Source organism: Haemaphysalis longicornis, unplaced genomic scaffold, assembly GCF_048455015.1.
Source record: "Haemaphysalis longicornis isolate Haplotype H1 unplaced genomic scaffold, Haemaphysalis longicornis Haplotype H1 scaffold_1, whole genome shotgun sequence".
Taxonomy (NCBI): Eukaryota; Metazoa; Arthropoda; class Arachnida; order Ixodida; family Ixodidae; genus Haemaphysalis; species Haemaphysalis longicornis.
The window spans coordinates 277,568,484-277,594,975 of record NW_027526203.1 but is presented as its reverse complement, the minus strand read 5'-3'; the positions used below and the strand labels follow the sequence as shown (position 1 = coordinate 277,594,975).

Genomic DNA, 26,492 nt, shown 5'->3' with positions numbered 1-26,492 from the left:
TTTATCACACGTTATCGAATAGACAGTTATATTGCAATGGCGTATACTTAACCATGATTGAATAGTAATGACAATTAGCATTCACAGACATGTAAAAAAACTCTAAAACCGGAGTTTATTCGCTCTATCACTTCGTTGATAATGTAGCAGCTGTGCCTTGGTGGCCAAGGGAAGGATAAAGCTTAATCGATCTTGCTCCGGTGTAGCCATTTGTCTTTTCTCGCACTTTGGCTGTCAGCCGGCGGGACATCCATTTCAGGGGAAGAGGGAGACGGTCAACATGCTATCCTTGGGGATGTAGCGCTGCTATCGAATGCACGTGCTACTGAAAATGGAGCCCAGAGCACCACCATTTCAAGGCTCCATCAAGGGACATGGTAAATGTTTAATTTAACCTTCGGCATCCCTGCATAAACACTGCAAACAAAGTAAAGCTTGCTGGCATTATGCTTTATTTTGCATAACGGGTATTCATTGTCCTTTTCTCCAAAACGTCCCTTTAAACCTGGCCGCTGTAATGGAAGGTTCACTCGCCAACAGGACCCTCAGTGAGGGCACAAAATATATTCACATTCCCACACCATTCAGTATATTAGATCTGCTTTCTTAAATACATAATAAAACAAGTTCGCGAAGGCCGAATTTCGTCCAGTATGTAAACTACGACTGCTGAACTATACGCTACACGTTTGGAAGTTCCCTTTCTCTATGATGGTGCAAAATAACACTAGGATCAGCAAAGTCGACTCTAATCAGCAGACTCTAGGGCACTCCCCAACGGACTGTTTTAAAATGAGAGGTCACTGTGGACATTGTACTATCTCCAGGAAGGAACAACCATATGACCAATTAACGTGTTGGAATAAGAAACAAATTAAAAGGAAACAGAAAACTGCCTAATAATGAATCTAACCAAATAAATTCGTTACTTCGTTACGGGCGCTCGTGTGTTTTTATAAAATGTAGTCCGTATGTTTCCGAATATGTCACTAGCCCTCAATGCAGATTATGCGGGCTCTGGGACCTAAAACTTACCAGTAACCATCGTGAGGCGTGATAACATCTTGAATGTGCGCAGTTTTCTTGTTCTGTTGTGTGGCATACGTGCCTGACAAAGGAAATTGTTAAAAGGGCTTGCCTCATGTATTAGCTGAACGTGCACACGAAACTCTACTCGTCGTGTCACCATGGCCGTAAGTTTCACTTTATTCTTTCGTCATTATAAGCAGTTAATTATGCAGCGCCAAGGAACTGAAATAAATTTTTGTTGCACATTATAAACACTAGCGCTTTTTTTTCTTTTACTTCAGCCACCCTAAGCCCGGTAGGCGCACTCAAGTCTGTCAAGGCGGATCAATCTATACAGTTCTAAAAATAGTCAAAGCGACATAATTCATTGTATACCCGACACGCAGCACCAACAGCACTAACGGGCAGGGTATCTGTAAGACGCGTAAGCAAAAACACACTCAGCTATCAAAGACCACCCAATGTACTGAACATGGCAACGAGAGATGGTCCACTGTGTTCATGATTGCTATATATTCTGTCTCCAGTGTAGTACAGTACCTTTTCCATATCTAGTTTTGCCCAAACGAAGCCGAATAAGTATAGATTGTGTCTTTTAAATCAATCCAGTTAAGACTACAAGTTACTTTTTAAAAATCCTTGATAATGGCATCATCGAAGGGGAAAAGTGGTTGCCTTATCACGAAATAATAGCCGGAAACACAAATCGACAGCTAGAGAACACTAGAATAGGGCCTTTTGGTGTTCTGCTCTTGTTGAATTAGAACTGAAATAATAGGAACCCGTCCACGTTTATATAGCCAGACCTATTTCTGGGATGAATACTTTGTACAAAAGCAACAAAATTCTCGATGTTAAGCTATGAGAGCTTGCTAACACAAATGTTGTGTCTGATGATGTTGAACACTCTGTGTAAGTCGAAATAGGCGTCTGATTATCCCCTATCTTTATGTCTCTGAGACAAATTTCCCATATTACAGATAACGTTTGCGGAGCTGGATCACTTTTTAAAAAACGGACATTAAAGAAAGTGATTTAATTCATGAGTGATAAGACTCAGTGAAGTATCCACCCAGACAGACCTGATCATGATTTGGGCGCTACTCGCATTATGCCCCAAGCACTGGGGAAAGTACCTGTTTTGACACAAATATTTAATATTCTCCTAAGAAGTGCCGTAAGGTACGTTTCTCTATACCATCAAGATAACAGCCCAACTGACATCAGGCCAGCTCTTAAAACGATGCCTTGAGACGCTACTCCCTGAGTGACAACGGTGTGGAAGCAGACCACAAGCGTGGTTGAGTACATAACTTCTAAAACGACGCTGAATTGGTGTTTAGGAACACCTTCTACATATTTGATGATCGGTCAGAAGGCGCGCCTCCCTTCGGAACTGTTTACGGTTCCGCATTGCACCATAATAGGCGTTGTGCTGCTGTACCCAAGTACGCGGGTTCGATATCGGTAGCAATGGTCGCTTTACTGGTGTAGGAGAATAACGAAAACGTCACTGTTTCGATTTTTAGCACATGTTCAAGATCCACAGGTGGTCGAAATTAATCCAGAGCCCTCAACTGCGGTACGTCTCATAGCCCCGATTTGAGTAACTAAAAACAGCCCGTTATAGCTTTCGGATATGAGTTGCATTCTCTTCTGCATGTTCAATGCTATTGCGGGGATAACAGTTTGTATCTAAAGACCAAAAAATGGAGCGGCCACACTTAATTTCATGCACCTATCTTAAATAAGTTCTTTTATCGTTTTGTTTGTCAACAAAATATTTCCCAATAAAAGCTTCTTAAAGCCATTTTGAAGCTATATATATGCATCCACTTTCTTTCTTTCCAATTTTTTTATCTGTTTCAATGACCTACCATATCCTCCCGTTTGCTTTCCGAGGTTTCCTTGACTGCCAAACTTTATTTCTGTCTTATTTTCAAAGAGCCCCTCATTTCCTATTCTGATTCGCAACATGCATAGCGAGGGCCTCTGTTCTGGCAGTCTTGGTGCCATAGGAAGCTTAAGAGGGTTCAACGCTGGTCGACCACTCTCGACATGTCGTAGACACTCGAGTCACGGCCCAGGGGTTAAAAAAAAGGTCCCCTTCACCCCGAGAAGTCGGAGCGGCGCTGGCTACCACCCCCAAGCACAGGAAAAAATTACATTGACATAAATACATACCCTTGAAAGTGGAGGGAAAAAATAGCCCCGCTAGTAGCGTAGTGGTTATCGCATTAGACCGGTATTCTGGAGGTCGTGGGTTCGGATCCCACCTGGCGGGCATTTTTCTCCACTTTCTTTCTTTCCAAATTCTTTATCTGTTCCAATGACCTACCATATCCTCCCCTTTGCTTTCCGGGGTTTTCTTGACTGTCAAACTATATTTCTGTCTCATATATATATATATATATATATATATATATATATATATATATATATATATATATATATATATATATATATATATATATATATATATATGTATATATATATATATATATATATGTGTATATAGGAAATGAGGGGCTCGGTGAAATAAGACAGAAAATAGGGGTTGGCAGTCAAGAAAACCTCGGAAAGCAAAGGGGAGGTTGTGGTAGGTCATAGAAACAGATGAAGAATTTTTTGAGTCAGGAAGAAATTGGTGAAAAAATGCCCGCCGGGTGGGATCCGAACCCACGGCCTCCCGAATACCGGTCTGGTGCGATAACCACCGGGGCTGTTTCCCCACCAGTTTCTCGGGTATTTATGCTAACGCATTTTTTGTTTCCTGTACTTGGGAGTGGTAGCGAGCGCCACTCGGACTACACGGGGTGAAGGGGACCTTCTTTTAAACCCCGGGCCGTGACATGAGTGCCTACGACATGTCGAGAGTGGTCGACCAGCGTTGAACCCTCTTAAGCTACCTTTGGCACCAAGACTGCCAGAACAGAGGCCCTCGCTAAGCATGTAGCGAAACAGAAAATGGGAAATGAGGGGCTCGGTGAAATAAGACAGAAAATAAGGGTTGGCAGTCAAGAAAACCTCGGAAAGCAAAGGGGAGGTTGTGGTAGGTCATAGAAACAGATGAAGAATTTTTTGAGTCAGAAAGAAATTGGTGAAAAAATGCCCGCCGGGAGGGATCCGAACCCACGACCTCCAGAATACCGGTCTGGTGCGATAACCACTACGCTACCGGCGGGGCTGTTTCCCCACCAGTTTCTCGGGTATTTATGTTAACGCATTTTTTGTTTCCTATACTTGGGGGTGGTAGCGAGCGCCACTCGGACTACACGGGGTGAAGGGGACCTTCTTTTAAACCCCCGGGCCGTGACATGAGTGCCTACGACATGTCGAGAGTGGTCGACCAGCGTTGAACCCTCTTAAGCTACCTTTGGCACCAAGACTGCCAGAACAGAGGCCCTCGCTAAGCATGTAGTGAATCAGAAAATGGAAAATGAGGGGCTCGGTGAAATAAGACAGAAAATAAGGGTTGGCAGTCAAGAAAACCTCGGAAAGCAAAGGGGAGGTTGTGGTAGGTCATAGAAACAGATAAAGAATTTTTTGAGTCAGAAAGAAATTGGTGAAAAAATTCCCGCCGGGTGGAATCCGAACCCCCCGGTGACGGCCCGGGGGTTTAAAAGAAGGTCCCCTTCACCCCGTGTAGTCCGAGTGGCGCTCGCTACCACCCCCAAGTACAGGAAACAAAAAATGCGTTAACATAAATACCCGAGAAACTGGTGGGGAAACAGCCCCGCCGGTAGCGTAGTGGTTATCGCACCAGACCGATATTCTGGAGGTCGTGGGTTCGGATCTCACCCGGCGGGCATTTTTCCACCAATTTCTTTCTGACTCAAAAATTCTTCATCTGTTTCTATGACCTACCACAACCTCCCCTTTGCGTTCCGAGGTTTTCTTGACTGCCAACCCTTATTTTCTGCCTTATATATAGATATATATATATATATATATATATATATATATATATATATATATATATATATATATATATTCTTAGCTGTATAACTTGAAGCTACATTTGTGTGTGCATTTTATGAAGTTTAGTACCGTGAACAGCTACCGTACACAATTGTTGGCTCCCGGTGACCTGTTCATTCTTATCGCTTAGGTAGGAGAATCAAGGCCAATTGTGCCCTTCCTATACCCCGCTGCAGGCTTGAATTTCTGTCACGTGAGAAATTCGGATGACTTTTCGAAGCCTTGAGCATTTCCAGGACGCTGGTGAAATTTTGGGGGCCTTAATATATGCAAGTATGTTTTAACATATCTGATTAACGGACGTAAGTGCACTACTAGAGACTTGATTTTTAGGCATTAAAAGGCGTGTTGCAGGCGCCGAAAACAGGCAGGAAAAACAATGTTTTAGGCCTTGGACGTGGTTAATATAGGCAGTACAAATGTTTGCATAAATTAAAATATTTTAAAAGAAGGCGTGTGCGAACTGTATTTATGAAAAGAAAACGATAAATGCTATTGTTTATGGTGGCACAATGGCACCAACAGTTGAATATAGCCTGCCAGAACAGATTGCCCATAAACTACAGGACTACAGTACTAATGACGATGAATTTGCATACGCGCACCCTCACATTCTTCTTCAATGGTCACTGTCCCTTTGTTTAGCGTAGTAGATAGTGAAAAAGGCATAAAAAGGAATTCTTGAAAGCTGGAAATACTGATTCAAAAAAATTCGCTCCAATCCACGCTGTGAAGGTGGTTGGAAAGCAAAGCTTTAAACGACACCCACAACAATCGTGCATGTGACGTCAATTGAATTCACACACGTGGCCCTACAAAGAGCGAAACCAGAGATTCGGCCAGCCGTTACCTGGTATTCGCGAGGGCGGCATCCTGAACGCAGCAGCGTCGGCCACGGCCGGGCTAGAGAGGCGGACGCCGTCGCTGTAGCCCGGCCGTGGGTCGGCACAAAGAAAACGGAGAGGAGCGTCTTTAGAAGGGTGAGACAGCGGAACCTAGCCATCCTGATCTGCTAACTCGGGGCTACACCACCGCGCGACATAAGCGCAGACACCGAAACGATTCGGGATTTGAGCTTAGTGATTCCCATTTATACCGATTTAAACAAGTTAGTTTAGCAAGTTTGAGAATTTCGAGGAAGCTCAGGGAACTCTCATAATCGCTATTTCTCAGAACCAGTTGCTACTTTCGCCTTTTGCAATACCTCTTAAAACACAACCGAATTGGTAGCGCTCCTCTAGCGGCCACATGTCTGTACGTGGTCTCTGCATGTTGTTTTCTTGCCCTGCAAACCAACCTTTTCTTAGCGTATCTTTGCCGTACGACCACTTAATTCCGTCGGGGCCGGGTTACCCAGAAGGTGCGGTCGAACAAGTTAATCAAGCCGTGCGCAGGAAGCTCGCAATGGACGCGAAGCTGTGCCATTATAGGTCCAAAACCACCGTCGCTAAAGCAGACGACAAAGCCAACGGAAAGGTCCCCGCCGTCGCGGCCACCGGCGCGCAGGAACGCTGGGTAATAGCGCACGTTCGCCGCGCCATCTACACTGTGCTCCGTGAGTGAAAACCACCCTCCCCCTCTTCAGCAGCGTTAGGAGTTTCTTGTCCGCACACCGCAAAGGAACCGTTGGCTGGTAGAGGTAGAAAGCTTTGCTTTAAAAGGGGCTACTGTGTGCCTGCCCCACGCAAATAAATCACGACACAACAAAAACAGTCACAAATAATAACCGCAAGAGAGACGGAAATTTATTAAGAAATTACGTGTTCTTACTTGAGGAGTGTTAGGTACAACTCTGGCAATTTTCTCATATACAACGATATTATCCAAATTGTACATGAAGACGTCCCAACACTGCCAGTTACACTTACACACATTTTTAAGAGCATTTCGAAAGGTGTTTTGCAGCCGAACAGATTTTTGATAGAAGGCGTATCTTAAACCCTGTCGGTGGTGTGGAGGCGTAAGGAGGTGCAGCTGCGAAGGGATGTTTCACCATTGGCTCTTCAGTATAGGAGTGATCTGCTAACAAACAAATGTTGGATGCTCAACCGTTGCATTGAAAATAGAGTTTAAATAGAGTATGTTTTTTAAATGCGGAGCATTTCTTAGGCTCGCGATGTCACTCGTCGATGTTGTCGGCGCCGTCCACACGCTCACTGCGCATGCGCGTCGCGTCGAGGCGCAGGTGCGCGTCTCTCCCCCGTACCCTCCTCCCCCTCCTCGCTCTCAACAACAGGTGCGGCGGTGCGGGAGGAGCGCGTGTACCCCGTGCGCTCCGTCACTCTCAACAACAGCTGCGGCGGTGCGGGGGGAGCGCGTCTGTGCGCGCATGCGTCGTAGCTACCCGTGCGCTGCGTCGCGCTCAACAGTAACGGCGGCAGGGCGTGTACACGTGATAACGGCGTGGTGGGTGCGTGGAAAGTTCGCGCGCTTGTGTACGGAAGTGTGCGCATGCGCGTCTCTCCCCCGTACTCCTCTCCCTCGAACGCGGTGTGTATATAAGCGGCGGAGCGCGCGTTCGAAATTCAGTCAAGGGGGTCTTTGCTTGGCTTTCGCTTGACTTGACGCTTTGCTTGACGGCACCAAGCAATAAAGACAGACTTTAACTTTACACTCCTTCCTTCGCTTCTCCTTCATTCAATAAATAAGAATAATAAAGACGAAATAACAATTAAGCATTGCCAAACCATACCCAATTACGCAACATTCACGCGATACCCCCAACACTCTGCGACGCATTTACTCGAGTTCCCCCGTGGGAAGATGCGGGCTGGTTTTTTTCGGCCAGCTCGTCGAGCGGCGAACCACGGTGTACAGTTTATTTTGTCACCAACAGATGGCGCCACTGTAAAACAAGATCCAAAACAGTGGACCAATCGCGGGGCCACTTTCTGATGCATGGGGCCTATGGGAAGTTTCGCAACTCCTACATCAAGTAACTCTGGTTACAGGCGAGGGAATAAGCCGTTTGACTCTCGGGTACTAACTCACGGTCGTAGCCCAATGGGTAAGACGACTTACACAGGCTTGAATCCTGCTGGTGCCGGTGCCTGTGTGATTTTTTGCGGTTCTAAATGCGATGCGCACGGACGCGGGCGGACATTGTGCGGTCCTAAGGTACTCCGAACCTAAAACACGCTCCCAGCGTGTCTCTTCTTCCTTAATTTAAACAACCTTTGGTTTAGGAGGTGAACCAAGCTATACAGGGGCTCTGCTACGAACAATCTGATACACACACTGGCAGGACGAGCACGACACTCCACCGCAAGAAAAACGGCCTCTTACTTTCCTTACTTCTGACCCAGTAAGTTATATATGCACCTCCATTTGCCCGCAACAAATCGTATTTACACCACCTTTTTATCTGTATTAGACTGTCAAAACCACACATAAACTTATCTGGACAAAGGCATGAGCACTGCACAAACGAGATTGCTGCTCTCAAACAGCATTTCTGCGCGAGTACTGCGTCTTCTACGACGTCAGGTTCACTGAAAAGCATTTCATCTTGATGAAACACCATATTCATACGCTGGCCGAACGTCTGCACCCTTCTAATGACAATGTAGGCGCTGTCGTAGGTGCGGAACCTTGAAGCGCCGCTCCAGGAGATTTGATGCTTCATAGAGGCAGAGTGCCTGCATTGCGGCTAACGATACTACACTATGACTAGATTGATTGATTGATTGATTGATTGATTGCGGGGTTTACCGCGCCGACGCTTCACAGGCGATGAGGTGCGCCGTAGTAGAGGGCTCCGGATTAATTTCAACCACCTGGGGATCTTTAACATGCGCCAACCCGCCGCGGTGGCTCAGTGGCTAAGGCGTTGCGCTGCTGAGCACGTGGTCGCGGGTTTGATTAGCGGCCGCGGCGGCCGCTTTTCTGATGGAGGCGAAAAGCAAAAACGTCCGTGTGTACGAGATTTCGGCGCACGTTAAAGATCCCCAGGTGGTCAAAATTAATCCGGAGCCCTCCACTACGGCGCGCCTCATCGCCTGCGTTGCGTCGGCGCGTTAAAAAAAAAAAAAAAAAAAAAACATGCGCCGAAATCTCGAACACACGGGCGTTTTTACTTTTCGCCTCCATCAGAGAAGCGGCCGCCGCGGCCGGGAATCGAACCCGCGAACTCGTGCTAAGCAACTGTGACTCGATGAACTTGCCCGATTTTACGCTGCAAAGAGAAACTGTGAGCCCGGGGGCTACGGGAAGTTGCACCCCGTACCTAAATATGCAACCCATCTTGGTTGTTTTTTTTTTAGAAACGCGGATGAGGCTGCACAGGTTTGAATAAATCTGTTTGGAGAACGTACAGGACGTAGTCTAAGAATCACTGGTAAAATCGCAAGTTTTTTTTTTTGTTTGTTTGATTGTGTCTCGTGTCACTGAGAATGAACTTGTACGCTGTTCGGGTTCGCTCGTTCGTCAACCGCTGGCGAGATGTGATCGCGCGGCGTGTGCCATGGCCACCGCGTCCAACTTCACTGCAGCTAGTGGTTGTTTTCCAGGAGTTGGTTGAACTAGAGGTCTAGACTGAACAAATTTGAGCCTTATAGAGTTAAGAACAGTCAATTTTGCCGATAACATGAATAACAACTAACAATTTCAAACTGCACTCGCAAGCGAAACTTGAGGCTAAATACAGTTCAAATAGGTGCCTATTTTGAAAACATACATTTATAGGCATTTCTGGGCATCTAGGAAGAAAAGCCTGAATAGGCATTCAGTGGCACTACAACAAACACCTCAAAGACCTTCTTATCCTATAATTCATAGTGGGTTGATGCAAGCGCAAGGAAAAAAAAAGAGGCATTTGAATCTCTAGTCACTACATGACCGCTACATGGATGTAGAAGCCCACGGTTAAAATATTTTCGCAACGTTTCCTTCCGTATTGTCCTACAAATGCAAATTCATTTATTCGGAGGGGGGGGGGGGGTAGGGGGGAGTAAACTCCTCAACTGAAAAATGTCAAATTTTCTAATTCTCTTGAACAGTGCGCTCACACTAAAAAAATGACAGTTCAGCTAAAACCGCTGTTTTCGGTCGGGCAAGGGCCATCCTAGCGGTGAATTTGAGTATGATTTTTTTCAGATACCTACGCTAGATTGAGAGCTATAGGGCATTCGCAAGAAACTGGACACGTAAACTTTTTCGTGTCGGCGCGACGCGTAGACGGACGGGGTGTGACCAGCACCGGAGGGTAGCTATATTGTCACAAGAAATTAAGACACAGTATTACCGAAAAAATACAGAAGTAGAATGCATGAGCGTAATATAGTCCAGCTCAATAAATTTAACGATTTTAATCTTGTTCAAGTCCGGCACTAAAACATTGCTGTATGCGCCAATACGAGAAGCGACCATGAAAGACTCCCGGTATTGACTCACGCAAAATACGTTATAGATATTTTATAGCCTGCTTCAACAAAAATAAATTGTAAGCATTCTAAATTCTCAAGGGAAGAGGAAGCTGATCCTAAACCCAAGTGGAATGTCCGAGGATAGCGTCAAAACAGCGGAAGCTTTTGTACTGGGCAGCGCAAAATGTGGACACTGCAGCAAAAAACACAAAAACCGCAGAGAAAACCATGAAACGGCAATGCGAACCCGGAATGTAATATAGCGATCAGGTTGAACGACACTAAAAAGGGTTGCGTTACACCAGAATATAAGGATATCTTTAGAGAGAGGGCGTTTTGTGGGCACAGGTAACCAATAGAAGCAGAATAATGTGTAGGGTGGTGCCCTCAAATAACCTTTTGCGACACACGAGACTCCACGAGTGTCAGTAACAAAAGCTTGGTGTACGTGGGCGAATTGATAGCTGATACTTGAGGGTAACAACGGGGAAGGACAACGAAGGCGAAAGAAGAACCCCGTACTACAAAAGTGTGTTGTACGGGATTCTTCTCTCGTCTTTTTTTATGCCGCTGTTACTCTTGAGTTTTAGTGGCTCTCAATCCTACTCAGAATATTTTGAAAAGGCAAGGAAAGATGGCTTTAGTTTCGCTAGTTTCGGCAGCAGATTCTCAACATGCCGGGCGCGCCACATTTAGTATTACTAGAAAAGCGACGCTTCCCGATATATTTAGTAATCGGTTGTTGTAATTTATCTCGCTGCTCTTTTTCTAGATACAACTCCATATTACAAAATCATACACGATCTGTGGACGCGGATAGCTGTGTACGGGAAGTCGCCCTGTGGAACTACTTTGATTCGCGGCACACAACGCCAAGAAGGCAAAGTTCCCGACAGATTATTAGCGCGACGTATGTGGATATACCAAGCTTAAGTCCAAAATTAGTGCCTAGATCGTTAACCTCCTCTACAGCGATAACAATTATTCGTTAACGATGAATGAGGATGAGATGTATCTGTTTAACGTGTACATGTAATTACTTTTGTTTGAAGGTACTAGTAGAGGGTTTCTTCTGTTGTTCACCAGTGGGATAAGGATGTAAGAGAGAACAAAACAGTTGACACCGTTTGAAACTGATTTAAGAACTTTGACATCATCAGCACGCAAAATAAAGGTGAACTTATTTAAAACCGAAGGAATGCCATTAACAACAACCGAAAACAAGAAAGGTCGGATGACAGAAGCCTGAGGGATACCGCTAATACACTCATAGTAGAAGCATGATCACCCTTTACCTTGAATAAAACAGTAACTATGATTTTAATCGTTGCTTATTGCTGAGGAAGTACGGATGTGAGTCTAGGTGAGACACTTTTTAAACTAATAGCTTATAGCCGATGACTTCTAAAGCGTTGCTCTAACCAAGTGGACGTAATAATAATTAAAATACGATCACCCCTACAACTCCTCCTTAATGGCGAGGAAAGAGTTACGAGGTCTCCCACCATACAAAATGTTTCCTCGGTCGCATCACGAGCACCTCGCGAGTGACCTAAAGGCCGATGACCGTCTGGCTCACCTGAAAGACCATACATTCCCTAAGTACAAATGGTCCCTGAGCACGCAACATTTTAGCGTCTTTGCTCGCACCTGGTAGAAATATTTGTTCTTTTGCCCAGTGACTCGCACCTTACGCGATGTACGAACGAGCGTTTCAGTCCGCCTTGCGAGTCACGTAATTGGCAGAGACAGCTGCTGAAAGCCTGCGCCCGTTGAGGCAGAACCACTCCGGGTCTATTGAGAATTTAGCGGGTCTTAGTAGAGGCAGTTACTGGTCCTCTACAGGTTATTCAGTTCAACAAGAGCCTAGCATTTGATTGGCTAGACTAAAAAGAGCGCTATCTGCATTTGCTTTCATCTTGTTCGCATGTATCTCTAATTTTGCGAGGCTTTCTGAGTACAAGTTCATAGCACGTTCTTTGCAGGTCGTCTCCCGTATTATTGATCAGGTTGATTTCATAGGCAAATATTAAGTGGCTCAAATAGACTTCACTTACTTCTATTCCAGTCTTCTCCCAGTCAAGCTTCCTAAGCAGACCCTCTCGGAACGCAGTGGATAATTTAGGTGAGACGGTGTTCCCTTGTCTAATGCACTTCCTGATAGGGAAATTCGCATCCTTATGGCGCGTTATTGCGCCCCCACTTTCGTTTTATAGGCCCTCCAAGGGCTCCATGTACGTCTCCTGTCTCCTTTACTCCCCGCTCCACCTCAACTAAGTCTCCTCTAGTACGGCTCCTCTACTCGCGCGGTTTCTACGGAATAAAAGACTTTCTCATAATCTATAAATTATGTGTAAATGGTTTATTGCACTTCGAGGATTTCTCCATAACGAGTTCGATAGAATGAATGTGATCCATTGTGCAGTGGTCGTTTTTTAATGCAGCCTCCTGCCTAGGTTGTTCGAAATCTAGGGTGTCACTTATGCCAGTAACTAATATCTTCGTAAATAGCTTGTAAACAACAGAGAATACACTTCAGCTCTTTGGAATCGACCTTGTTGTAAATAAGAATTACGGCGGTATTTTTCCTTACTATCCGGGAGCATTCCGAGAATAATTCTGCCAGCTTTTTCTTGCAAATCTCCACCATCCTTTAGTGGATCCGCGCTTACCCCTTCATCACCTGCGGCTTTTCCCCTCTTCATTTTCTTGGGTGTCTTCTTCCACTTCGCTGGAAAGGTATAAAGAGGTATAAATAAGAACCAAGAACGTATCAAAAGATGCAATGACGAAAGAGGGATAAAACGCGTGAAAATTAATAAAAACTCTCGGGTAAACATAAACTGACGCACGCGAACAGGAGCTGCAGTCGCTCGCACAGGCCAGGTGTACAGGAAAACCGAATGAGCGCCAGAATTCGAAGGACCTGCAAACCTATTACCAGGGCTCATGGAGCAGAATTACTTGTAAAAGAACCCAGGAAAGGTTCAATGAGAAAAAAAAGAAAAAGTTACAAGAGATTCGAAAGAATTCCAAAAACCGGTAAGCCGGTAAGCCTGGTCGTTAGATTCCTTCTGCCGAATTACGTGCAAGAGGGGCCAAGAAAGACCCAACGAAATTGGGTTTTAAGCAGCGAAGGTACACCTGGGATATGATGCGCACCGTAGGGGAAGCTGCAGATAAATTGTGAACGCCTAGGCTCTTAATTTGCAACGAATGTTCTTTAAATGGCTCTTTTCATTCGCCTCCATCGCATAAACAGCCGCCGTGATAGAAACTTCAACCCGCGATGTCATTCTCAGCAGCGCAACAGTCTAGCCATTGAGCTTTTGCGGGAAATTACCTCAGAACGTCCCCAACAATATACAATAAACAATAGACAATAAAAGCAGAAAAGCAGAAGAAGGAACTATCCTAAGCGTGGTTTTCTGGTTATTTAACACCAATGTGGGAAACGTAACGTGGTGGGTATAGTAATCTTTTGCTTCGAAGCGAACAAACAATAAACATTGTTTTTGATTTTGCTGAACAAGTTTAAACAAAGTCGAATAATTTTAATTAAGGAGGATATTTTGTTACCTCGGATATGGAACCCAGATAATTGGCCAAACGTGGGTATTTTCCATCAATAATTCAAGAAAAAGAATAACTTATGAGTATTTTAAAAGGATTTTAAAATGTAATATTATTTCAATAACGAATTATTCAGGTTCCCGACTTCATCACTGGCATTTAGATGCATCCCCAGATGTCATTGTACGCTACAAACATCAATTCCTATGCACTGTTTTGTGACAAGGAGCTGACTTCTGCTGGCGCTAGCGTTTTGTGATGATCAAATACCTTGCCACATTAAACATGCACTGTATGCGTCATAGAGTCTTGGCATAGAATAGAGCTGAATAAATTCTATTTGTTCGTTGCTTTCTCGCAGCAGGCTTGTGTGGCCCTGTCGCTGGTGGTGGGGCCCTTAGTCTAGGGCGCCGCTGACTTGTGCCGCCTTCTGGATGGGCTCTATCGGAGCACATTGTTCCTGCTCGTTCTCGCTGGGCAGTGCCTGCTCCCACAGCGCCCCACAGCGCTAATGGCGATTTCGTGCTATCCCACGTGACGTAGTAGAGTGTGGGTGTGTTTCCGCATCATCTGGGTACGTTTTACTGAAGAGATACAAATTGGGGAACACGTCCGTCTGTGTTTGTCGCCATGTTTCCGCTTCTTCTGTGTTAAGTTGATTGTGAGGTTCTGGATATCATGCCCTATTTCCTCCGCAGTATTCTACTATTTCAGTGTAAGTAAACGGTACTCCGCTGAAGTTGGAGTCAGTTACCTCATCTCATGTCGCGCGCTTCTCTGCGTAACCTCGTGCCACCTCGTGGTCCCTGCAGTTTCCTTTTATTTATTCCAGCGTGTCCCCGTACCCACACTAACAAGTGTTTCTTTGCAAACGTCGTTTTTGGGGGTGTTGTCGGGGGCTTTAGCGGCTGCCTTTCCTATTCTACCGTTAGGGAAGTTTGGGCAGGCTAGCTTTGAGTCCATTAGCGTAGTGTAGAGTGGTTTTCTCCTCGCTTTCGGTTCTCAGAAACCCGTCAATGTCAATCGTCAGTACAGCCGGCCACTTTTTTTTAGAATCGCCGAAGCGTCAGCCTGCGGGTGGGTCAATGCCTTATAACGGTAGAAAGCAACGAAATGAGTGATAGACCCGCAGCGGCAGCTAGGTGGCTACGGCGTTGGGCTGCTGAGCCCAAGGACGCGCGTTCGTTACCGGCAGCGGGGGCCGCTTTTCTGATGGAGGCGAAAAGAGAAAACGCCCGTGTGTTCGAGATTTCAGTGCCCGTTAAAGATCCCCAGGTGGTCAACATTAATCCGGAGCCCTCCCCTATGGCGCACCTCATAGCCGGTGTAGCGTCGGCGCGTTAAACCCCTCAATCAATCAATCAATCAATCAATCAATCAATCAATCAATCAATCAATCAATCAATCAATCAATCAATCAATCAATCAATCAATCAATCAATCAATCAATCAATTAATCAATTAATCAATTAATTAATTAATTAATTAATTAATTAATTAATTAATTAATTAATTAATTAATTAATTAATTAATTAATTAAATAATTAATTAATTAATTAATCAGATTGATTTGATTGATTGACTGATTGAATGAGGGGTTTAACGCGCCGACGCTGCATTGGCGATGAGGCGCGCCGTATACGGGAGGGCTCCGGATTAATGTTGACCACCTGGGGATCTTTAACGGGCGCTGAAATCTCGAACACACGGGCGTTTTCGCTTTTCGCCTCCATCAGAAAAGCGGCCCCCGCCGCCGGCAAACGAACCCGCGTCCTTAGGCTCAGCAGCACAACGCCGTAGCCACTGAGCCACCGCTGTGGCGCGGAAACATCAGAAGAAAGAAAAGACAACACGGAACTGGCGTATAACAGTTTATTTTTCGACACTCGGGATACCACAGCCAAAAATATACAAGAAGAAGCAAGACTAACACGATTGTGTCCCTTATCAACAACACTCGTCACTCAGCACAAACCGCTTTGCGCCATAAAGCGGTTCAAGCGTTTTTGCGAAAGCACTTATATCTATTAAAAATAAGTTACCCGTTCCTTGCCCGCAAATCTGATAATGTTATCGAGTTTTTCGAGAAATGCAATGACAAAAGCTATATATGGCTTGCTCATTTGACATTAAGGTTCGATATTACTCCCTGCCACATCGGGAACTTTTACTCTGTGGCGAAGGTTGTGTAGGCAATTACGGTTCCGTTGCCTTCCAAAATAACACAAGGTTTCTTGGAGCATTTAATGATGTACATAGAGTAGACATTCACGACATGGAACGATAAGCTTCATATCCAGGCTGACGCAAATTTCATTGGATCCTGTGTAGCGCGAATTATGAACGCCATGTTCTTAGCCCACCTGCATAACTTGCTGCACGATCAACTACAAATTTCAAATGTAACCAGAATTTTCTGTTACGTAGATGCTTTTTTAGTCCTTTTTAACACTGACGAGGTAAGTCTTGAATCATTAATGTTTCACATTTTACGCCAGTTTCGTGAATGTTTTAATCCACTGCCTATAACGGTTTAATTACCAGTGGAAAGAACAATGAGGGGTGCTATTTCAGAAGGCCCGAGTTTGAGCGAAACTCGGGCAAGGCGGAGCTGTGGTGATAATAATAAGCTCATGATAATATTTCGGGGCAGGGTTAGAATGCATGAAAAATGCGATTCATGCTATTTGCTGATTATTGAGGTGACATAATCGGTTCAGGGCAGCGCGCACCAAGGATGCGCCACTAGGGCGTGGCGCATCTTTCAGTGCTTTCTCTCGCTCCACTGATGCACTGGTGGCTACTGGGGGCACGCTAATACAACTGCTTTATTTGATTGTACTTTTACTTTATTAATCTGTATTTCACTACAAAGTCCAATTTAATTTTTGTTTCATGCGTTCATATGAGCTTTTTGTTTGGAATTTTTCGTCCTAAGAAGTAGTTTCTGCCGTTGGTGGCACACAGTGCAATCACGTGACTATGACCGACTGGCAAGAAAAAGAAAGCGGGTGATGACAGCGCACCACATTTAAAACAGTTGCTGCTCGTATTACTTTATCGAAACCCTCCGATTTTCGACACAAAATTGTGGCGCGGTCCAGTCTGCTTACGTGCTGTTAAGGCGAAACCCTGGTAAGACGTATTAGCAACTTCTCTTTTAATTTATCATACACGATCTGTGGATTGTACTTGCGCCTTTTTCCTCGCTTTCGTTTCTTTTTCTTTTGGCACGGATTACTTTAAACGACTTTTTTTCTGCTGTTGCGTGTTTGCGTCAGTTTCTTCTCTTCCATTTGTTCGCCTTAGTGTGCAAGCAGACTGGAACACGCCACAGCCTCCCTAGAATCGGGGTTTTGCGAGGGTGGTGTGCACTTGTCCTACTCCCGTGACATCACGTTCAGGCTTCACGCTGCGCGCACTATTGTACAACTGTTACTGTTCGAATCCACAGTGTTACGACTTTTGCGAACCGGGCACGTTTGTTCCTCAAAGGTCCAAATTCTGGGCCCATCCCCCAAGTGGCCGTGTGTTACGAAGGAAGGAATAGCAACAAGGAAAACGACTTTCAGGTTTGTTTGCTTTATTTGATTTTGCTCTTCACCGCTCTTGTTCGAAGAAGCTCTCCACAGTCGTTTTTTTCCCCGTAGAGTTCAATCCCCTCGCAACCCTCTCTTCCTTCGCGCCCTTCCCACTCCCGCTTACCCTCCCCATGGCGTCACGTGTTTGCTTTAATTCTTAGCTCTCCCCTTTACTCGCTTTCCATGCTCTGCTTCCTACCACACGACAGTGACGCTGAACAAAACCCGTTTAAAGGTGTTAAGATCGCCTCTCACAATAGGCACGCGCCGTTGATTGTATTGTAGAGAAAATGATAAAAAGATGCAACCGGCCATCCAGCTATCGGGGTATTCGCCGTACCAGCATCGACCATGTGGAAGAGGAAGGCAGGATTATGTCGAATCCAGACACGGGGATATGCGCCAAAGACGTGCAAGGGGAAGATGAGCCCCATAAGGTGCATGCGCGAGAAACGAGCTGGGTTATCTCAACGCTCGGACCTACGTTCCTATCGGCTTCCCCCCTGCGAATACACCACCTCAACCGACTATCGGTGCGTCGACTGTCTCCTTGACAGCATATGTAATACGTATAAGCTATCCTGTCAGTAACGTTTTCACAAGAAATGCGCGCTACGCAACCCCTCGAGGGAGGCTGTCCGCCGCGCTGATGATAAACAAAACACACGGTCATGCAACGCTTCGTTCGAAACTGCTTTGGGAGCAGACTATAACTGAAGCGCACGCTGCGGGTGCAGACGGATAGACGTGTGGTAGGAACCTGAGGAAACCATGTCCGCCAAACCACCGAAAAAAAAGGCAAGGTCTTCAAAACACGTCTCCACTGAATATATTGCGCACACACCCGCTGACAGCCGACTGGTGGCGGTCGATGGTGCGATCGCCACCAACGCTTCTGTAAAAGCTGCCCGCCGCGTAAAACCGCAGCAGCACACACTACACTTGCTCTTCGATGGTCATGGAGCTAAAGCCGCCTCTAAGTCATCGCAAACGGGGGTCTGTCGCCAAACGACTGCACAACCAATGCAAAGCACTTTTCCAAAGAAAGAAACGGGCTCAAAATTCCTATTTCGTTTAAAAGAACTGTCGGGGCAGAAATATGCGTGCTACGGAGACCATATAACGCTCTCCCTGTTACATCTGGCGTACCGCGAGGAAGTGTGCTAGGGCCTTTACTTTTTCTTATTTTTTGTAACGACATTGTTAATGTTATAAATAATCTGTTCCAAATACGTCTTTTTGCAGACGATTGCATCCTTTTTAACGAAATTAATAGCATCGAGGAACAACTTGGGTTAAACTCAGCGTTACAAAACGCTGCTTCTTGGGGCAAAACTTCTAACATGCAACTAAACCATGACAAAACAGTATACCTCCGAATGACTAGAAAGAAACACCCGCTGGAATTTACTTATTGTACTTGTGACCAACCGCTAAAGCAAGTATATGAACACAAATATCTCGGCGTAACATTAACCAGTACCTTAAGTTGGAACTCTCACATTAATAACATATGCACTGCAGCTTTCCGTAAACTTTGTTTATTACGATACAAACTCAAGGATGCTCCTTCTCAAGTTAAATACTTAGCGTATACTTCAATAATTAGACCGAAACTTGAATATGCTTGCGTTATTTGGGATTCTCACACGAAAACCATTATCGATTGCCTTGAGAGAATTCAAAGAAGAGCCATCCGCTTTATTTATTGTATGTACGGGCGAACAGACTCCGTTTCTGCCCTCATGGAAAGCCATGGTATCCCAACGTTAGAATCCCGAAGTAAATCAGTTCGGCTAAAATTACTCTATCAATTAGTTAACCGGAAGCTCTTATTTGATTCCAGCCCCTACATTAGTCTCCTGGCAACACGGCGCGGTCGTAATTTACATGCGCTTGCCTTAACTCCATATTTCACCAAAACTAATCTTTTCAAACTTTCATTTTTTCCACCCACGATAAGTGAGTGGAACAAGCTACCGCTTTCCGCCCTTCTGTCGACAGATTCTATTGACGCGCATGTCTTCCTGGTGACGTGAAAATGATTTGCAGTTGTCTTATACACTGTTTCATTGTGTTGTTGCATTGCTTTACTTCAGTGCCATGTTTCTCTTCCCCCCCCCCCTTTTTATTGAAAAATGTAAGTCATGTAATCCCTCTTAATTCATTGTTGTATGTGTGTCATGTTAGGCTTGATTGCCTTTTTTTTTTTGTTTATTGCCTGTACCACTCATGCCCGAGTTTCCTCCGAGTTCTAATGTCAGTCAAACACATCCAGCCCGTTCGGGGGCGTGGCGTTACAACCGAAGCCATACCCACCCATGGCGTCCGCTTTGTGGGGGCGTAGCGTTGTAACCACTAAGTCGTCGCTTGATGCCCCCTAGCAGCGACACGAACTTAGCACAAAACAAAAATGAAGTCCCCAGGCCACCGTAAGCTAACGGTGTCACAGTCGCGGGGGTGCTTGGTCCGAACTGGAGTTCACTTTTGTGCAAGCCGACAGGAGAGGCAAAAACGACACGATTTTCCCATGGGAGCCTTCTTCATACACCGTGAAAACATAGTCGCGATGACTAATGACACAACTTTAACGCCTAAAACGCACTCGCCGATTCTCAAACACGCTCTTCAATTGACACGGGACGATTTCTGATAAGCGCCCGCCGCGCACACTCAGGCAAGCCATAAACAAAAGCCATATTTGATGGTCGGGAGCAGGGCGCGTTCCATTCGCTACATCGGACCCGCTTGATTACAGTTGGTTTGCGCTTGAGCTGAGCTGCACTGGGACTGCCCTCAGGCCACGTTGCAAACATAATTCAGTGAAAGAATAGAACACCGAGAAAAACGGACCGCCCCTTACCGGGCGTGGCCACCAGCCACGCTGGGGATTTCAAAGTAGCAGTGGGGTTATCTAGTTTATGGTCGGGAATGAGTATTGGAGAGCGATTTCAGAGGGTGCTGCATGCGGAAGATAGCACACGCCGTACTTTATCAACGTAAGCGGTGTTACGATTGAGCCCGCCGCTGGGCTTCGTTTCCATACTCCTCGGCTGTGCGGCGAAGCCTCCACTGCGTGCGCCTTTCAGACGAGCCCCCCCTCCCCCGTCGGTGACTCATGTTTTCACGTCTCGACAAGCCCGGGTCAGACGCCTTGCTTTCGGCGCCTTTCAAACTTCGACGGTTGCCGGCAAAGCAATTCTCAACGCGCCCCAAGGACACGAAAGCCCCGCGTCCGCTGCAGAGACCTCCTCTCACCTCTCTCTCGGACTCAGCGTGCGCCGCTACTACCGACTGCTCACGAACTCTGGAAAGAGTGTTGTGTGTGTCTGTGACGTTCGTGGCGTGTGCACAATCTAGAGGGAACACTTGTTTTGACCGTTGACGCTTTTGGGTATAAATAACATAGAGTTTCTTACAATATACACTAGACAGGAATCTGGCGCTAGCGTCTATGCGGCTCACGTCAAGGCCGTCTGTGTCGTCATGGACCGCCATTATACATCGCGCTCGCCTTAGTTTCATCATTGGCTTGGATTGAAACGTTTTAGTGACCGCAAATTTAAACAAAGTGCCACAAAAACGGCAAGAATAGTGTGCAATTATGTAAGTGGAAAATTAAAAACAGGCGGATTTAAAACTAAAGAAAAAGGAAGTAAAGCGTATTTTTGCCGGAATGGTTGTGCCTGCTATTCCGCAAGCCAAGGTTGTAGTCACGAACAAGGTTAATATTTGGAGGGGGGAACTCATTAGAGACTCTGATTTTATTAATTTTACCATTACTGCAAATAATAAGTTGCTTGAAGAGTTTGGAAAGTTTTTTGAGCGTGCCTATTAAAACGTCGCCTTCGTGGTGAACCGGTGCACCGACCGCCAACTAGTTTAACAAGAAAAAAGAAAACGTGGCGTTAAACAGACGAGCACGATGACAAGATACAAGCACCCGTATCTGTCGTATCTTGTCTTCATCGAAGTACGTTTTGTTTCTTCTCTTCGTCGGCTACAAATTTCGCGGCGGCATATTACCCGCTCAGTCATGCGTCCTTCGACTGCGGCAGAACACGGCTACCACAGAAAAGGGAGGATTTCGGCTTCCTTGCAGCTCGTAAACGTGTTAATGCATAGTGAAGAAAGCAAATCCCGAAAACCGCTTAAGAATCCAATTGTCTTGCCAAGCCCAAGCCAAAAAGGGGGGTCTTCCCATGAACCCCCACGACGACATCACTTACAAGGCGCAGTTTCCTCTCTAGTATATACTTACTAAGAAACTCTATGATAAATACGACCCCCGTAAGCGCTATAACCCATTACTGTTTGAGCAGTGAATCATTGCTGTCACTATGCTCGAGTCCTGTACTGTTGCCTCACCCGTCGGGGCTTTGTTCTTTGGCTTCGGCTCACCTCTCGCTATGAAGTAAACAGTTACGTTAGCCTACGGCTTCTGGACTTCTTCACGGCTGCAACAGCGGCTGGCTGCTTGCTTCACACCATGCTACCACACGTATGTCGGAGGCGACGGAGCTGGGCTCGGGTCGGCCTTCCCGTACCCAACAGCGGCCCCAACACAGAGCGCTGAATATGCCAGGCGTGCTGCGCGCGATTCCGGTGGTTTTGCTCAAAGTGTATCGAATGCTCCACTATAACTACTTCCATAACCCAAGCAGCTGGAAACTCGGGAGTAGGCGAAACTCGGGCCTTCTGGAATAGCGCCCCAGGTTTTTAGATCTGAAGCTTCAGTTTTCGCCGAATAACATCTTCTGGGCGTATGAACAACGAGCCGCTTCTTCCGTTTCCGTCATCCCATTCCAAGCTCGTAAAACGGTCAATTCGTACAATGTGCTCCAGAAATGCCCTAAATAAGCCATCTATTCACTTTATGCCAGACAGTCTTAGTAAGCAGATTGACAGACTTCAGATAGCGGGGTACCTTAAACAGCTGTTAGCATCCGTAGCGGAATCATTTCTACAGAAATTAAAAAGAAACACACAGGGCAGCCTGCAAGCATAAGAACGAAACAGAAGTGAAAAAATAACAGTGATTCGCTACATGCATCGAATTGCAAGTTATAGGAAAAAGGTAGGTAGAGACGCTAACGTGAAAGGGGTATTTACTGCCCCTAATAAATTGTAAAGCCATGTCATGTAAAGCCATGTCATAACGCCGCAGTCATGCTGCAGAAAGCACGTAACCCGGTTAGTAGATTGCGTAGAAGGCGTAATATATTCGGTTCCGCTGTCCTGTGGAAAAAAATATGTGGGAAAAACAGGAAGGTGCTGAAATGAAAGACTAAAATAGCGCCACTACAACGTACACAGGTGATCAGTGGCCATCTGGACCTCCACTGTAGGGATTGCGAATGCGCCCCTATCTTCTCTGGTACAATTGTTATAGCGAAAAATACACAAACGACTACTAGCGAAATAATCGAAGCCGCGCAGAGAGTACGCCTAAAAGAAAACTGCGTTAGCATTCTATCTCTAACCCTCTCCCAAAAATACATGTTTTGACCCAAGTTTGCGCAGTATGTATTTGTGGCGCAAAGCAGCTTGTGCTGAGTGACGAGTGCTGGTGATAAAGGACACAATCATGTTAGTCTTGCTTTTCCTAGTATTTTTTGGCTGTGGAGGTATATGTACCCGAACGTCGAAAAATAAACTGTTGAAAGTCTGCGCCGTGTTGCGTTTCCTTCTTCTCCCCCCCCCCCCCTCCAACCTTTAAAATTCGTTACTTTGTGCTTAGGTGAGGAAACAGAATACCGACAAAGGTATACAGAACTTTGCAGGAATTCACGACTTCGGTAATTGATAGTTGGAATTCTTTCCAACGTTGGGTGACTTCCTGACGCTAATTCAGTTATTTATTATTTTTATTACTCCTCATGTTTCAGTCTCCATGACGTGGGAACGTGCAGACCGGATCGTTCGCGCTGTCGCACGAATAAAGGAGTTCACCCTATTACTTTTATGGCAGTAATGCGTGCTTGCGTTTGTTATGACTAGAGAGTCCGTATCAAGCCTATTTTACATATAAGCATGAACCAATAGAATAGGCCCATTCTGAGCAATAGTTTGTTGGGGCTATAAGGGCCTATTCTGACTATATGGGCTTTTTAGCGCCTATTTTGACTTTATGGTCCAATATCGGCTTTGTAGTGACTAAAATGCCTTTTTTGTGTTATGGATGACTTTATTCGTTTTTCGAGGCGGTGGTCTGCAAGGACGGTTCTTGCTTCAGAAGCACGCAACGGGGAGTTTGTCGCCCCCCGTTTGCAAGAAAAGTCCGCAAGCCGTGCCAAACAAGCCGATAAACGCAAACTGTGCACGATCCACCGTCACCTCGGCCTCGCCACATCGGCCGAGCCGCCAGAGACCCGTACGCACCGACACCGCAGCCAACCTCACCGACGTCATCCTTGCCCACACGAGTTGTTTCGTTCTATGTCCTCCTGACGCGCTGTGTCCGCGGACAAACGGCGCAAACTTCTGCCCATGTGCCCTATCCGTTGCTAACGCAATAAAAAAACAAAACAATGAAGGAAGTAAACGTGCACATGAATACGTGCACAGTCATCCGCCTACCACGGGAACACCACCGGACGGCAAGATGCAGCCCGTGTAGGACAAAGAAGGAAGGAGGACTGGAGCTTATAACAATGAGAACATCGCCACTTTTTAAGTATTCTAGTTTTGACAGCCGTCCTTTATTTACCGTGCCGGGTATCCTTCAAGGGCATTTGGAAACCTAGCAATGAGGGAATTAGTTGCAAAAAATGTAGCGTGCTGTCTTATATTGAAAATTTGTATCACGGCCGACTCGACTCCCCTCCTCCCGCGCTCCCCTTACGGCCTTCGCATTGGGCGTCTTGCTGCCTGCCGCCGCACGTTGGGGGTGGCGCTGCTAGCCCACTGCTGCTCCACCGCCGCCAAGCGCGTTCACAGGCGCAGTGTGTCCGCCGCAGCGCCGGTTACAGCCACGTGTGTGATAATCTGTGACGGGGAAAGTGCATGGTTGCACATCCTCCGATGAATATGCACTATTGTCCAGTAAGCTGCCAGCATTTAATTTAGTAACGTTGGCCAGCACTCATAGCAGCGAGAGCTAATAGTGGCGCCATGAAAGGATGTCCTGAAGATCAACCGCATTGCGGAGAAATGGCTTCGTGTTCTGCAGGTTCAATTCAAGGACCTAAAATCGCTACATTCACATAGTGAGCGCCTTATCGTAGTGCTGTTGCCTTCAAGCAAGCTAGCATTATTTGGTCAGTTGAAGCCTCATCGTTGAACTGCTATCCATTCAACAATCGGATTTACGATTTGTCAAGCAGGATTGCCAAGCTGTATATAAATATCCAGGCCTCGGCAATTTTTCCGAGAAATCAACCAGGAAAACTCGCACAGCGGGGTAAGGACGCAGCTCACAAAGAATATATTTTTTTTCATCTGTAAACGACAGATGAGACCATTGTAGTTGCAGCAGACTGGTCAACTAGCCTGCCTTTGTATTTTTTCTACCCTGTTTAATTTTTAATGACTGATGTTTCATACCTAGTTGTCTGATGGACTGCATTGTGCAGATTAGGGCGGACTTCTGGGAAACTTTGCATTGCATCGTAGACCTACCATGCGGTCACTAATACGTAGGGCAGACATCGCGATGCTTGAACGTGCGCTTGCGCGAGCATCTGCGGTACGGGAAGAATGCGCACACTGCAACTCAGTTCGTATTGCCGGAAATGCGAATGCAAGCTTCTCTTTAATGAGACTTAGGGATAGCGAAGCAGAAAAACCAGCTCGCAAGAGAAACCATTGGGACGTTTTAGATGGCTCGCCTTGGTCACATCGCATAAGCATGCCGTCGCTGGGTTTATCGGCCAAATAAATTGCGTATCTTGCCCCTGAATAATTCGAAACGGCCGCACCCTGCTTTCTCTGCCTTGTTTTGTGTGTGTGTGTGTGGTACTGGGTGTCACACAGTTGTCGGTTGTTGCCTAGTTGTTATCTGTACTTAAGAACGCGAGCTGTGTCAAAACATATTGCCATTTTGTCTCCTGACAGATGGTTATATACGCTGCGGAATCTAATTTTTCACTGATGTGCGCATTTTTTGCGTAATATATGAACGGTTTTGCGAATAAGTGCTGACTGATTGATTATGTGGTTTAATGCACCGACGCTACACAGGCGATTAGGCGCACCATTGTGGAAAGCTCCCGATTAATTTTGTAATTTTGACCACCTGGGCATCTTAAACGTCCGCCGAAATCTCAAACACACTGGCGTTTGCGCTTTTCGCCTCCGTGGCCGGGAATCGAACCCGCATCTTAGAGCTACGAATAAATGCTAGTTGGAAGTAGCGCTTGTCCCTGTCGTCCTCCTTCGTCCTTGGTGTAAGTTTTTGCGTTTTACACGTCTACATTGATTTCTTATTTGATTTTTTATTTGTTGCTTTTTTCTATAGTCATACGGGATATGCTCCTTTAAAAAATTGTATAAAGCTGGGCATAAAATAAAGCATGTGTCATGGTGCGCCTCAAGTCAGGAATGTTGCAAGCAAGTATAGTACATACGCGAACAACCTTTGCTCTGATTTTATTGCGTAAACGACTGCCTTGCGTATATATCGTTGATATACCAGAACAAAAAAATCTTGGTCATATCAGTTACACCAACTGCCCAGTTTCTTGCGGAAATGCCACCGCGACAGCTCACTGGTTATGTTGTTGACGCTCAAGCTGCCTTGCTCTTGCCTTGCGCAGAGACGCGGACGTGGAGCTTGCGGTGAGGTCGTGCTGCCCTCGTGCGGTCAGCCCCTCCAACTACGCGTCAGAAAAAATCCCATGCGCCGAGCCGGTATTGCGAAGGCCGTAAATGGAGCCCGGGAGGAGGAGAGTCGAGTCTGGCCGTGTCCGTATACAGTGCATAGCTCCTGGATGGTGTGATTCCCGCAGATTCCCCAGTCATCTG

At 46.0% G+C, this 26,492-nt stretch overlaps 1 protein-coding gene and 1 non-coding gene across 2 annotated transcripts in view; one reads left to right on the top strand and one right to left on the bottom strand.

Moving 5' to 3' along the window:
* Positions 1 to 26,492, bottom strand: part of LOC144158983 (substance-K receptor-like) — a 481,277-nt gene that overhangs the window by 252,383 nt on the left and 202,402 nt on the right. The gene's annotated exons all lie outside the window — the stretch shown is intronic.
* Trnai-gau (transfer RNA isoleucine (anticodon GAU)) lies at positions 4,766 to 4,838 on the top strand. The gene has a single exon. It is a non-coding gene; the product is annotated as a tRNA-Ile (tRNA).